The sequence below is a fragment of the Gobio gobio genome (genome assembly GCF_949357685.1).
Source record: "Gobio gobio genome assembly, chromosome: 18".
Classification (NCBI taxonomy): domain Eukaryota; kingdom Metazoa; phylum Chordata; class Actinopteri; order Cypriniformes; family Gobionidae; genus Gobio; species Gobio gobio.
In genome coordinates this window covers 11,012,537-11,028,370 of record NC_137111.1, presented here as the reverse complement: position 1 = coordinate 11,028,370, position 15,834 = coordinate 11,012,537, and the positions used below count along the sequence as shown (strand labels likewise).

General features: G+C 38.1%; 1 long non-coding RNA gene across 1 annotated transcript; it reads right to left on the bottom strand.

The window, feature by feature from the left end:
• Positions 1-472: 472 nt before the first annotated feature.
• LOC307142676 lies at positions 473-8,538 on the bottom strand. The gene is made up of 4 exons (XR_013818503.1): positions 8,441-8,538; positions 3,123-3,236; positions 1,097-1,888; positions 473-822 (listed from the first exon to the last, which is right to left on the bottom strand). It is a non-coding gene; the product is annotated as an uncharacterized lncRNA (long non-coding RNA).
• Between the last annotated feature and the right edge of the window lie 7,296 nt (positions 8,539-15,834).

Below are 15,834 nucleotides of genomic sequence, written 5' to 3'. Positions count from 1 at the left end.
GTTTTAAGTGCCTTTCATGCGTCTTGGGAGTGTAAATGTACTGAATGCCAATGGAGGCCTATCTGAAGCCTTTCTCAGCCATCAGCTTTCAACAAAAATATCTTCATTTGTGTTCCGAATATGAACGGAGGTCTTACGTGTGTCGAACGACATGAGGGTGAGTGATTAATGACAGAATTTTCATTTTTGGGTGAACTAACCATTTAAGGTATTATCACAACAGTCGTTGTTCGACTTTTTTCTTTTTCTTTGAGAAAGGTATGTAGATTTTATCATTTGTAATTTAGGCCTAGGCTACTCATTCATTTTTATGCAGCTCTTATAGAATTTAAGTAGCCTACTTGTTTTAAAGGATTAGTTTACTGTGTGTGATTAATTTAAAACAAAGCATGTTCATTGCAATGTTTTTTTTGTTGTTGTTAAGGATTTGTTTACTGTGTGTATATAAATAAACTTATAGCAAGTAGCTAATCAGTGTCTGCTTGTTTATTCAAACTAAGTTGTCCTATAATAGACGAACATCATCACATCACCACCCCCCCCCACCCCATCCCCACATTTGACTCACATCATAACCGTCATCACCAATTCTGAAACCTGCACACCCCTAGTTCAAACATCATGTAAAAGTGAATTTTGCACAATAGGTGCCCTTTAATTAATACTAATGAAAACTGAATTTGTACAGAATATGGATGGAGATAATTAGTTTCACTATATTTACTCCCCAACATAAACAAAATAAACATTTCCAACTAAAATTGGAGCATTTTGACCTCCCCTCAAATTCCATCAATCCTCACCGTTCCTCTGTGTAATTGGCTTTATGCACAGCTGCACTACTTCCTGAACTTCAGCCAGCTCCTTTGTTTCCTGTCTGCCATTATTGGACAAACTGATTAATCCAGGTGTGTCTGATTATTGTTGTTGTGACTACAGAGGTCAAACACACCTGGATTAATCAGTTTGTCCAATAATGGCAGACAGGAAACAAAGGAGCTGGCTGAAGTTCAGGAAGTAGTGCAGCTGTGCATAAAGCCAATTTTGACAAATTTCTCTCTCAGGTGATGTCGCCATGTTGCAAGACATCTTTTGCTTTATCAGAATATCAAACAATTTACATGAAAGTGCTGGATCTGAACATAAACTTTTATTTATTTAGGAAACTTTGGGCAACCCTTTTTCTTATGATACTGTAGACTAGATGATTGGATGAAACTCTTCCCACATGAAGTGCACTGGTGCGGCTTCTCTCCAGTATGAACTCTCTCATGGTCTTTCAAGGAATCTGACCGAGCGAAACTCCTTCCACAGTGTGAGCACTTGTGCGGTTTCTCTCCAGTATGAGTTCTCTGGTGTGTTTTTAAGGCACTGGATGTACTAAAGCTCTTCCCACAGTCATAGCACACATAAGGTCTCACACCAGTATGAATACTCTCATGATCTTTTAAATATTTCAGTAGAGAGAAACTCTTTCCACAGAACGAACAAACGTGAGGCTTCACACCAGTATGAACCTTAAGGTGTGCTCTTAAGTTTGATTCAAAAACAAATGTTTTATCACACTGATCACAGCTGAATGATCTCACTCCAGAGTGACGGCGCAGATGATCTTTGAGAATACTTTTATATGCAAAACTCTTTCCACACTGAGAGCATGTGAACGGTTTTTCTCCAGTGTGAATTCTCATATGTCTGTTAAGTTTTGATTTATCTGTGAAACTCTTTCCACACTCAGAGCAAATGAAAGATCCTTTGACTCCAGATTGTCCAGCACTTTTCTGTGTGAAATTCTTTTCAGTCTCTGAAATGATGTTTTCATCTTCATTTGCGAAATGAGGTCTTTGAAACTCATGTTTCAAAACCATATCCATAGGATCCATAGGATCTAAAATGAAATTCCCATTAGTCAATTAAAGGAGGACAAATTAGAAACAAAATTAAATATGATAACACTTTAGTAGTAATGAAATCAGTTAATGATTAATGCTATTAATTATATACACCGATCAGGTGAAGTGAATAACACTGATTATCTCTTCATCACGACACCTGTTAGTGAGGGAGATATATTAGGCAGCAAGTGAACATTTTGTCCTCAAACTTGATGTGTTAGATGCAGGAAAAATGGACAAGTGTAAGGATTTGAGCGAGTTTGACAAGGGCTAAATTGTGATTGCAAGACGACTGGGTCAGAGCATCTCCAAAACTGCAGCTCTTGTGGGGTGTTCCCAGTCTGCAGTGGTCAGTATCTATCAAAGTGGTCCAAGGAAGGAACAGTGGTGAACCGGCGACATGGTCATGGGCGGCCAAGGCTCATTGATGCACATTTTATTTTATATATATATATATATATATATATATATATATATATATATATATATATATATATATATATATATATATATATATATATATATATATATATATATATATATATATATATATATATATTTATATATATATTTGATGGCCTGGTGCATGCGTGTTGCTTATATGAGGAATACATGGCACCAGGATGCACTATGGGAAGAAGGCAAGCCGGCGGAGGCAGTGTGATGCTTTGGGCAATGTTCTTCTGAGAAACCTTGGGTCCTGCCATCCATGTGGATGTTACTTTAACACATACCACCTACCTAAGCATTGTTGCAGACCATGTACACCCTTTCATGGAAACGGTATTCCCTGGTGGCTGTGGCCTCTTTCAGCAGATAATGTGCCCTGCCACTAAGCAAAAATGGTTCAGGAATGGTTTGAGGGGCACAACAACACGTTTGAGGTGTTGACTTGGCCTCCAAATTCCCCAGATCTCAATCCAATCGAGCATCTGTGGGATGTGCTGAACAAACAAGTCCAATCCATGGAGGCCCCAACTTACAACTTACAGGACTTGAAGGATGTGCTGCTGCTAACATCTTGGTGCCAGATACCACAGCACACCTTCAGGGGTCTAGTGGAGTCCATACCTCGGGTCAGGGCTGTTTTGTCAGCAAAAGGGGGACCAACACAATATTAGGAATGTAATAGGAATATAATGTTATGCCTGATCGGTGTATAATTAATACATTAAAACGTTAGCATGTATCCTTCAAATATTAAAGAGAATGAAGGAAAACACCAACCTATCGGTTCCTCTGTCTCTTCCTCTTTTAATCTGCAGGATTCTTCTTTAAACTCCATCTTTACAATAGTATGTCTGTAGTTTCTCCTGGAGTAATTCCTCCTGCTTGCTTCTCCTGTGGGAAGATGGGAATATATAATAATAATAATAATAATAATAATAATAATAATATTCAGGTGTAAATGTTTGACCCTAACAGTAGAACATTGTGGAGTTACTTTTAAATTATAACATTTTATAAATAAGTTTATCATGTGCAGAATGATGATGCATTAGGCAATATTATAGGTTATTATAGGAAATAAATAGAAACATTTGCTCAAATAGTTGAGGGGTAGTTAAAAGAGGGGTAAATTGGCCCCTACAGGAGTAAGAAGCCCACAGATAAACTTTTACATAATTTACAATTTTTTTGTTTGTTGATATAATTTTAAATAAATTAAAGTACAACTCATTTATTTCCGGTTATGTATATTTTCAATGTGCTGTAGTCAAAGTTGACTAAACGCCACCTAAAACGAGTATCTGCAAGAAGATGTAAAAACCCATACATTTTCAGAGTAAAGAATTTTACAAACTCAATGGAACATGAAGTTTTAAATCCAACCCGAGCCGATCTGAGAATCTCTTTAAATAAAAATTATAATAATAATAGAGGCTTTCGCACTGAGTAGTTCTAGGAATTTAGTTATAAGAGCTAGGCATCAGGTAGGGGTATGACGATAACCGCATCACCGCAATATCGCTGTAATGAGATGCCTACCGCAGTGTGAGGTCATCACCGCAATTTTTATTTATTTTTTTGCTGCGGTGAAAGTTACAAGAGTGCATATATCGTGTGTGCTATGAACTATAAGCACAGTTATCATTGCTTATAATTTACTGTCTTCCGTGAGTCCTATGTTCAAGTGCTTCTGGAGAAAAAAACCTTTCTGAGCAAGGGAGGGACAGTCCATTAAACATATGGGGGATTTATTTTGTGTGTGTGTCTGATTATTATTAATTAACTGCCAGGTTTCAGTACTTGTGATTAGGGAAGCTCATATTGACCGTTTAACCGTTAACCGAAAGTAATATTTTTTTTCGGAGAAGGCGCACACGTGCAAGGCTTTTGAGAGGGTGTTTTCTGCCGCGGGTCTAACTGTCAACAGGCTGCGCTCCAGACTAACCCACATCACTTAAACATGTTACTTAAATTTTTTTTTAAAACATACAAGGTGTGGATTGAGGTAGGCCTGCTATTTTTGTGACGAAAAAAAACTTTGGATTCGGATCCAGTTTATTTTCGTTTTGTCATCTTAATTTGGTATTTTTTTAAGTGAAAAATATTTAGACAGTATATTCTAAATATTTTAAAATAAACATAGCCAGATATGACAGCGCTACTGAAGCACGCATCGACACAGATGAGCAGCTGTGTATCTCTTCAGGCTAACGCACACATTACCGAAAGTAAAGTAGGTGCTCAACATACAATCATATTCTTTTAAAGTAAAGAAACTGAATGATCTTACCAGTGCTGTTGCAGCACGCTCTCCTATTGCGGTCTTTGATTTTGAAATTAGCAGATGATTAATAAAATGCAGCTCATATCTGTTGTTTTCAATGACGTGAACTCCAATAAATCGCCATAGTGCAGGAAACATAGATCGGATTTATATCCGTTTTGCGGAGATACATTTATGTGCCCGAGTCTAGATGAAATCGTTTTGATAAATCAGATAGCTTTGATTTACACAAAGCACGCGTGTTCTCCAGGTCGTGCTTACCAGGTTGTTCATAAAAGCCGAAATGTGCCCAGATGTCTGAATTACTCGCACTAGCATCTCTTCTCCCTCTGCCATTGTATGCTACCGCGACAAAGCACGTACGTGACAAATGATGTCAGAAAAGAATCAGTACATTAGAAACGGTTATGGTCTATTACTGAACCGATACCAAATCGTCCTTGTCTAGCATTGAAAAAACGATTCATTTCGACACCTCTAAAATACACCCAGGAAAAACAGGTCACAGACATTCATCAATTGTATTTTTATTGAATGCCAATTCAATATTATAATCTTATCAGTTAACGGTTAATAATCGGATAATGAGCAGTGTTTTTCGGTCTGGAAAATTAACCGAAATGAGCATCCCTACTTGTGATGTTTACAGATAACGTTCCAGTTAAATACACACAAACACAGACATAAAAGACAAAAGCATAAGGTAAACAGTTGGAGTTAGATTTTAATTGCAAGTAGCAATCCTTCTCTTATGTGGTTTAGGGAATAAGTTACAGTCGACGGCGCTAGTGCCGGATGACATTATTCATGACTCGCTATTTGGTTGAAGAAATGGTGCCATTCCGTACCGTTGAGAAAAGAAGAGAAAGCTGCAGAAAGAACAAGTCGAGCTCACGTGCACTCTGACGTGTTTATAACCTAAACAACCTAAAAAATAAAAAATAGTTAAATTTCTTTTTTTAATTAATAGTTAATATTTACAATTTAATATTAATTTGCTGTGGTAATAATAAAGAAAACTGCTTTAAAATGACGTGAGGTTAACCACCAAAGCCCGAGATTAGTTGCTTCTTCACCGCGGTAAGAGAAAAATCCCATACCGTCACAGCCCTAGCATCAGGGTGGTTCCCCAAGAACTAAATGTTCCTCTAGGCTCCTTTTCCTGGTTGCATTCGCACCGCCAGTAGGAACTCTGAAGTAACGCAAGCCATGCTTATTGTTGTGACTTTTATTTTGATGGTCCTGAGAATGCCAGAGTCGGAGCGCACAGCGCTCACATTCTCCGTCTTGATTAGCTTACAATCTCTTTAACAGTCCTGTCTAATATTTGATTAGATAGAACTGTTATACAAAGAGAGTAAACATTGAAAAAGTATTATATGAAAATGTATTAGCGTTTGCCATGTGGTTGATGTCCAATGTCACTAGCTGAGCAGAAATACCTAATCACGTTTTGCTTGCTCCCCTGAAAGTTGCGTTGGGTTGTCTCCTTAACATAAAAGTTGAGAGGACCATCTATCCCTGTTATCCATGTTAGTTATATAGGCTGTGTGCACAGCTTTTAAAAAATGGCGGGTGCTATTTTGCATGCATTCGACCAGTCAGTCTATCAGTGTACTTCACTGGTAGTTCCTATTGTGCTGGGTTAGACCCTACTCTAAAGTAGTCGTGATTCACCTCTCACAACGCAACATGCTCCAAACACTAGTGTTGTCAAAAATATTGATATTTCGATACTGAAATTCTGAAACGATACGATACTCATTTTCTACAGTATCGATACCAGCTGCGCTCTCCTCTCCTCTTCGACCGACAGCACCCGCCTCCTCTCATTCAGGTCTGAATTTTGCGCGGGATTGCACATAACGTTCATTTGACTAATTCCCGCAGATTTCGAGCTCGCATCTGAAGCGCACACACATAACCCTACCGTAATAAAGCCACCTCTGACAAGTGCAAAAATTAGCTCATTTTTCCAGCTTATAAATGGTCAAATACACTCAAAAAATGTCTCAATGCCCATCTTGGTGAGTATTAACGTAAACACAGTCGTAACCAGTTCAGGAAGAATGTGTAACAGGAACAGTGTTTGGGATCAGTGCGTGCATCGGGTCTTAAAGGTGAACTATGTAGGATTTTTGCAGTAAAACATCCAGAAATCACTAGGCCAGTGTTATATATTTTGTTCAGTTGAGTACTTAGAATATCCCAAATGTTTTCAACTATTTGTAAATCGTGAGAAAATTGCTATTTTAACCAAGGAGCCGGGATGTGTGAGCTATGCGTGTGAGGGAGTCGCCTGTCGATTGCGTCATATCTGCGTCACCCTCGGTCTCCGGTTTTATTCAGTGAAACACTTTACTCTCACTGCAGTGTGAACAAGTGTCATAGCAGCCGCCGAGCGAACGTCATAACTTCCTTTTCAACACACTCAGATATATCTAATACGATAAACAGAGCTGCGTTACCTCACACTCAGCACTGGAGAAGAGGAAGTGCCGCCGGCAACCGTGTCATAATAAAAGTCCCGACAGCGACTATGCCATAATAACAGTCCCGCTCTTCAATCGCTCCTGCGGCCTTGCTCAGCTCCACAACACTCGGTCCTGCTCTGCTTCAGACTACAGTAATGTTAATAATCGCATCCATGAACATGATTTCTGCCCGAGTCCTGTCCTGACTGTTTCCCACCGGCTGTGAGGTGAAGACCACATGTCCCGAGATTCTTCGCTCAAACGTGGCGTCATCAAACTACGCCTTTGTTTTGAACAGGCGACCTCTAGTGGACGGAAAAGTTACATAGTGTAGCTTTAAAGGGACAGCAGTTATTTATTATTCAAACTACAAAAAGACAAACGATCACTTACTGCTCTTGACTGATTCATTTGTGTAACTTTAATGGATTAATCTGTATTTATTTTTTTTACAATGAAGATTGTCCAATGTTATTTTAACTTGTATTACTTTGTTGTTGTTTTTTTATATTCAGTTTCTTACCTGAATACTGGTAGACCTACCTGAAAAAAATAAAGCAGTCTATTTCATTTGTATCTTTATTCTATTGTATTTATTTGTGCTATTGTTTGTAATTTGTTTATTTGTTCTTATTTTATTACTGTTTACTCATCTTTTTAAATTAATTTTGAAATCAAGCTTCCTTGTGCTATGTAAGCTATTGCAACACAAGTAGTTGGCAAATATTTGTGTGATAATTGAAATGGTAATTGATCAACGTTTATATATGAGAAAAAGCTTAAAAGCTTTATCATAAAAAATGATCTCTTCAGAAGAAATCTTTAATTGCCAAGAATTTCAATAGACTGCTGACGATTGCACGATTGATTGAACCATTCTAGCGTTACAATTGAGTTCTGATTATTATTGTGCTGTTATTTATATATGTAAGGAATTTTAATATTTAACTTGCATAAATATTACAAAATATCTAGTCAACACTGTTCATTTTATGGGGATGGTAAAGGGGTTGTAGTTTTACAGAGGAGATAATTTATGTAATTGTATCAACAATGAGAAAAAAAGGAGCCCTGCTTACATTAGATATGATTTATCATTAAAAACTATGTTTACCAGGCTTCATTTGATCATTACATAAAACGAAAACACAACTCACAAGCTTCAAAAAGGATAATGTGAAAACCAGTAACGAGTTCACGTTTCACGAGCGTAATGAACAGCATCATTCGGTTCATTTCGATTCTTTCCTGAGTGATTCACTAAATGAACCGACTCATTTAGTCGTTTGGATTTAGATTTCTTCTGATAAATGATCAATGAATGTAACGTTACTCACAGTGAGAAAACATCAGATTTAGAGCAGAATGAACGGCTGTGTTCCACTTCTCATGTTTATGTTCCTTCCCTCGCTCACTTCTCTTCTTCTCCTTGACTCGGATGTGTGTCTTTGCATCGGTTGCTCGAGCGCCTCCACTGACGGAACTCTTTTTATTTAGATAACAGGCAACGCGTCGCGGTAAAGTGAAAGTTGCTCATTCAAAGCAATGTAATGTATATGATATAGTACATTAAAGTGTTCTAGATTTCAAAGTGTGTACGTGTTTTAACATTTATATTTAATAATTTTGCACCTTTTTATACCATTTTTTGAATACTGAAAAAAACCAAACAGATCTGTTTGGTTTTTTTCAGTATTCAAAAAATGGTATAAAAAGGTGCAAAATCAGATAGGAACTCTGTGGCCGAACTAGGTTTTTTCGGTCCACAGTAGGCCCCAATGACAACAGGTTCCTTCATGGGAACGGTAACCAGTAATCCAAGGATGGGCCACAGCTGTACAGTGGAACTTTTAAATAAAGGTAGACCATCTATATTAATCTGCAGCCCCAATGTCATGCCCTCTGCCAGTGTTTTGGCATATTTGCTTATAGTGGCCTTCAAGGAGGAAAGGATGCCAAAGTGATGGTAGTTCCCCCCAGCCTTCTCCTGAATAGCATAATGCGTTTTTGTCTTGAGAAGTGTCCTACCATCCTTTGGCAGATTGGGATGGGTTATATGGAGTATACTCAACAGTGCAGTCAAGGCAACAAGGGAAATGCCAAAACTCACTGCCCAGTTGGCAATGTTATCGGAAAGTGATGTTAGGTCATCATCATTTTCAGAATCCGAACCTGATGTCCCATCCCCATCACAATACACATCATCAAAATCTGCTTCCAATTCCATGACCTCTTCAGTAAACACTTGCACCTCTGGCATTGCATGTGCAGCTGAAGAGGGTGGGGCAGTGTTCTCAGAAAGAACTCTGTCATCTGCCCCTATTCCTGTCATGTCCATATCAGTCATGTCAGTCATGTCAGTCCTAATTTGATGAAGCCTTTTTTGAACGTCTACACGTGTCCTTCGCCTTACGGTTGATAAGGAGACAGGCAAAGTCTTTCTATTCATTTTTGTTCTAAAAGAGAAATTTCAAGAAAGACAGGTTGCTATCAGGTGTGTAAAATTGATCATTGTTTCTAATGTTGTATTTAAATAAATATATTGTTGAATTGCGGTGTTGTCTGTTTCATTGCTACATACTAGACAAGAACAGAGAAATAGTCTAATCTGCTGTTAATAGCCAGAAGTCGGAGGTGGATACCGCTTTTAGCCAGGCAAATAAGTTATTATATCAATTTATATATATTTTTTTTACTTATTTAAATAAACTAGGCATACTTCTATTAGTAATTATTTTATTAAAAAAGGTTTATCAAATATAAATTATGTAACGAAGATCATAGACATGATACAAAAAACAAACATTAAGCTACATTTTAAATTATGAATTTGTACCTGTATAAATATAATTTATGAATGTGTACAAGTTTGTTATATATATATATATATATATAGAAAGAAATGCCTAGTTTGACGTAATCATATTGTCCATTACCTGGCGGGCATACCCCCAAAATGGCGGAAGGGGGAGGATGCCGTGATATTTGGGGGCGGGGCGCTGTGTCGTGAGGACATCTCCTCATTCTCAATTGATTCTCACGACACAGCGCCCCGCCCCCAAATATCACGGCATCCTCCCCCTTCCGCCATTTTGGGGGTATGCCCGCCAGGTAATAGATTCGGACAGAGACTGGAGAAAAGATATTCTGATGATTATTATGTACATAGTTTTCCAAACTCAACTGAACATGAAGTTTTAATCCATCCAAGCCGATCTGAGAAAGCAGCGGCTGGTAAACGTATGCCATCTTTTCTTCCATCTCAGGGTGTCAGTCATGGTCTAAACTAGTGATCGCGATGCTGAAGTGTGAGACACTTGATCAATACGAACCTTTATTTATTTGTATTAAACATGTTGATCACTATTCTGTCATTTTTCATTGTCAGTCATTTTACTGTATGTTATAAACATGTTTATGCCCAAAACGCTTAATTAATATTTAAGGTAGGCCTAGTTGACTGTCATTTTCCTCTACTGTGTGCATTACTGTTTAAGATTAATTCAATATTTAACATTGTTAACGTTACATTCATTTAAGGCACGTACCGAGCATTCATTCTACTAAAGAAGGCTGGAATAAAAGCACCAGCGCACACAAACGATCATTTTAATTTTTAGTCAAATTCATTTAAAAATGTAAATTCAACCGGTATAAAATATGATCAGTAAGAGAAAAACACTGCTAATGAGGACAAGCACTGGACTGCTGCAGGATAGTGGGGAGGTATATTTATTTATTATTCAGAATATGCACAAGAAATATATGTATAGAAATATTTCAGTGCAAAGTGGTAAAGAGTTCGGAGTTCTGCCGCGGCAGCTCGTATGGGTCAACGTTTTTGATATCAGCCAGCTTCTCTAACATACCTCAGCTTGGCGCTGGAAGTAAGTTTCTCCCTGTAAGAGACCTCTTCTTCTCCATTTCTTCTAAGTTTTCTCGTAATTTCTCCGCTTAAACGCCGTGATGATCTCTGTATCGCTCTTACAATGTTGCCCCTGGCAACCGATAGCGCGGCATCCCAGAATGGTGGACTGGCTCAGACTCCGCCCAATTTGTCACGTGACAGCAAGCGACCATGACGTATCTCCTCATTCTCAATAGCCATAAGCTACGCCCATTTAGGCAGGCTCTGACGTGCCAGGGCGGAAAGTACCCTGATTGGTTAAAGTGTCTGAGACGCCTTGCCATAGGTTCGTGCAGTTGCTGCAGCACAGCCAATGACCGCTCATTGGTCACATAAAATTTGGCTTCAATATTCTCGAAAAAAGGAGTTTTCCCATAGCGTAATATGACACCTCTCGGAACACAAATTTAATTAGGATCGTAACACTTGCATATTGTTGTACTGTTAGTTTAACTGTTTTTATTGTACTCATTTGTAAGTCACTTTGAATAAAAGCGTTTGCTATATGAATAAATGTAATTAATATAAAAGTCATTAGGTGTCGCACCGCTGCTCCTTCAGCTGTTTATGAAAAGTCATAAAGTCGTAATTACACTCTGCAGAGGTGACTGTTCTACTGAACTCAAGCGAAATGTCATCCGCTCCCTCTTTAGCAACTGGAACAGCGACAAAGACGTCGTACTCGCGAAGTCATGGCAGCCAAATTAACAACAGTATATTGTATACAATATTATAATATATTTGCCAATAGGCAAAGTGACAAACAGCGACGAAAGCCGTGACATGAAATCCGCGCACACGGGTCCCGTGAAATATGACGGCTAAAGTTACAGTTTATTGGAAAACAGCATTGTGGACACTGAATTTGATTAATTTAACTTAACGTTACTGTTTATCAGACCCCAGATGACACAAGAAAAGTTTATATTCATAAGGTATGGTTTCAATGTAATAGACGGTATAACTAGCAGAAGCCCGCACTTTTGACGTTCAAATGGGCGGCAACGGAAATTGTCCGACTTTTGAGCCGTTCATTACTATTGTATACATTGTCATCAATGTTATAATAATCACATTTATTTAGTTTTATTGACCACGATATTATCATTGATATTTGTCTGAGAGGGGCACTTTTGATTAATTTTGAAAAAGGGCAGGGGCTCGAGCACCCAAAGCCCCCCCCTCTGCACGTGCCTGTGTCAGACAGATGTTAAAAAATTTTTTTTTTACATGGATCATTGTCAAGGTATTTCAGATCAACACATGGAAATGACCACTAGATGGCGCCGTAGACACGGGTGTCAGATTGATTCGAAGCTTCGAAACAATATGACACATTTGCTTCAACTGCTTCAGTGCTTCACGAAGCCTCGGTCTGCCCATCACTACTAATAACCTGAAGTATATGCTGTAACTACAACAGTTCAGACATGCTGAGAACTGATGTGAAGTGAACTCAGGTCCATCCGTCTCTCTGGCAGCAGCTCGTGCCTCGTAGACCAAGTTAAACCACGCCCCCTCCGCTCATTTAAAATACAAAGATGTCAGCCAATCACAACAGTGGGCGTTTTTACTGAAGTCTCACAGCAGACACGCCTCTTGAAGCAGGGCATTCAGCCACAGGGCAAACAGCAGTATTGAAAAAATGCCTTTTATTTCTAAATTATGACATTTTATGATGTAAAAGTCATACTAACAATATAAGTACACCTCAGGAAACATTATAAAATAATAGAAAAATGCCATGCCATGGGACCTTTAAGTACATTTTTCGCGTATATGTACTTTACTTAAGTAGAATCAATAGTGCATACTTTTTACTTTTACTTCGTTACATTTTGCAGCAATTATTGTACTTTCTACTCTACTACATTTCTTCAACGTTTCGTTACATTTTTGTTACATTTTCTGATCAGTTTCAGGGCTCGACATTAATGCTTGTCCTCTTGTAATGAACTGATGGGTTGCGCTGTTGAGGCTGGTGCAGCCTCATGAGGAGAAATGGAAACCAATGATTCAAAACGTGTTTTTTATATTTATAACATATAATACAGGTGAAAACATCAAACGACCAAGAGTGCTGTTTTCCTGAATGCCATCACGACTGAAAATGTGTCACTGATTTCATATGACACTGACAGTTCCATAAACAATGAATTAACAAAAAGTTACTTACATTTTAGATGCAATATATTGACTGTTTTTGTTCTATTTCAGCAGCGAAAATAGTTCCAAACAAAGCAGCAACAGAGCGTTACTGAATGATTCAGTGTTTTGAATGAATCGGTTGAATCGGTTGAATCAGAGATTCAATGACCTGTTCATAAACGACTGCCTCATTCTTGAACGAATCAGCCGTTTGAACGAATCGACTCAATGATTCACTCATTAAGACCTGCTGCCACCTTTGGCAGTTTAGTTTCATGTTAAAACATTCTTTCCAACATTTCTTTTTTGTATTCAAAAAAATATTTAAAACAATCTCATAACATAATTTAATTAAGTTGTAATTTTTCAGTGTAAATTATTTAATTTGATTGGTAACAGCCCTATAGTGTCTTATTCTAATTTAATGTATTGATAAAATTTAAGAATATAAAGGGAAAGCTGAAGCATATCCTATATTTAATAAGATTAGGGGGAAAATGCCCTTTATAAAAGGTAAACATATCATAAATATGCAGATTTAAATATGTCAAAGCTGTTCTCTGAACACTATAGTGAGAATATTGCTTCAGAATAATGATATTTAATAGTGGTGTCAACAATAATCGATTCGGCGATTCAGCATCGATGCGGCAAAGTGCCATAATCGATTATGTCACCGTTTATTTTCTGGCCTTGAGTTGGACAATAAAGTTGTGAAGTTTCAATTACTTCCGAGGTCATAACAACAACAACAATCAAGATGGCTGAGGTGGAGGGAGATGACCGCAATAGACGGGTAATTAAAAACGCCCCCAAAGCTTGGAAAGCGGACATCTGGGCACATTTCGGATTCCGGCTTCACACCGCACGCGTTGGCAGGGCAGAAGCGGTGCGTATGGAGAGCCGCGTGCCTTCGTTGTGGATTCACACTGGCAGCGTTTGTCTTGCGCAGCTGAACATCGGCTTGTATATTGCAAATACAGACGAATATTGTCCATTATGTCACATTTTCCGGTCTTCTCCTCCGAACCCCGACTGTCTCGTTCTTTGATTTATAATGGGCAGCATACCTATATCTGCTGCAAATGCGACCGTGTTCCCCTCTATCTCAAACACACATGCATATAACTTGTTGTATAACAGTAGTTCACATGATAAATGTAACATTAAAGTGAATATATGCTTCTAGTTTTAATCATTTAAACAGGCTTTTGTAGTTTGGGCAAAAACTTCTGGCAGTGTTGTGTTTATTTTATTTTTTTACTGCTGGAAAAAGTTGGCTGTTATTATTGCTCTATTTAATTTCAAATGGTTCTAAAGCAGAGAGAAGAGAAACTTTTCTCATTCAAAGCACTGAAAGCAGAGATTTATGTTTTCTTTTTCAGGTTTGAAAATGCCATATCCAATACCCTGTACCATTCAATTTTATTTTATTTAATGACATTTATGTCAAAGATACAGGAGAGTGATAATACACACATAGCAGCCAATAAAATCTGTTGTTCAATATCTGACTGCTTGTATTGCCTCATGACTGATGAAAAATTTGCCTTGTTGTGTGCAGTAGAATTTTGATGCATCGCAATGCATCGTAGAATCGAATTGAATCGAATCGTTACCTGGTGAATCGTAATCGAATCGAATTGTGCGGGCAGTGCCAATGCACATCCCTACAAAATACATCAACATTTTTTTATTTTATTCACCTCTTAACATTCTTTTGTTTCATTTTCTTGTTAATTTAATAAATTTCTTAAAATCAGTTTGTTGTTAGACTCCCTTCTTTGTAAACTGTCATAAACTGACTATATCAAGACAATCAATCCTAATCCCATCAAATTTGTGAGCGAGAACTGTAGTCTGTACATGCATGTAGTACTAAATACATTTTCCATTCTGTCCAGGAAAATGTATTAATACAGAGTTTTTTCATTAATTCTGGAAAACATCCTTATAACAATGACCTCGCATGTGATTGGAGGAGCCCGACGAGCTTCTCGCCCTCGTCCAATCACTTGCGAGGTCAAGGCCATGACGCGTACAAAACTTGTAGACGAGCTTTAAACAGACGTGTTTTGGAGTCTTTTTTTTTATACATTTCCTGTGTTTTTGCTGCTTTGCTTTTTCGTGATCAACAATGACAGGACGCCGTCTCGCCTTCAGCTCCCCTTCAACTCCTCTGCATGGACGCGGACAACTTTTTCGACTAATTTTCAGCTGTCCGGCGTCTTCACAACTCTGAGGCAAACTGCAGGCGCTATGAACCAGAGCATGGGTAATGTAACGTTACGATTTAAAGAATATGCTTTTATTCAGCTGTATAAGGAAATGGATGCGTTAATAGATCCGAGCTTAAAACTGCACATTTTGTTTTCACAGACTATCCTCGCCTCATAACGAAGCCGTGACCTCTTATCTGCTTGGAGCGATTTCCGCGAGTCCAGATTTAACCGCTGATCACGACGAGATTGTGTGTAAGTATAACTTCTAATGTTTTTCTCATTCCTTGTTTAATTTTACCGTGACTGTTTTTATTAATACCAGTCTCATGTAATTGTTTTCCAGCTGCCTGTAAGACGTATTATCGACACGCCGGAGCTTCAGATACAAACAACTTGAACTTACATCGCAGGCGGAAACTGCGAAGTTTAGCTCGGAGTCGATCAAGAAGAAAAA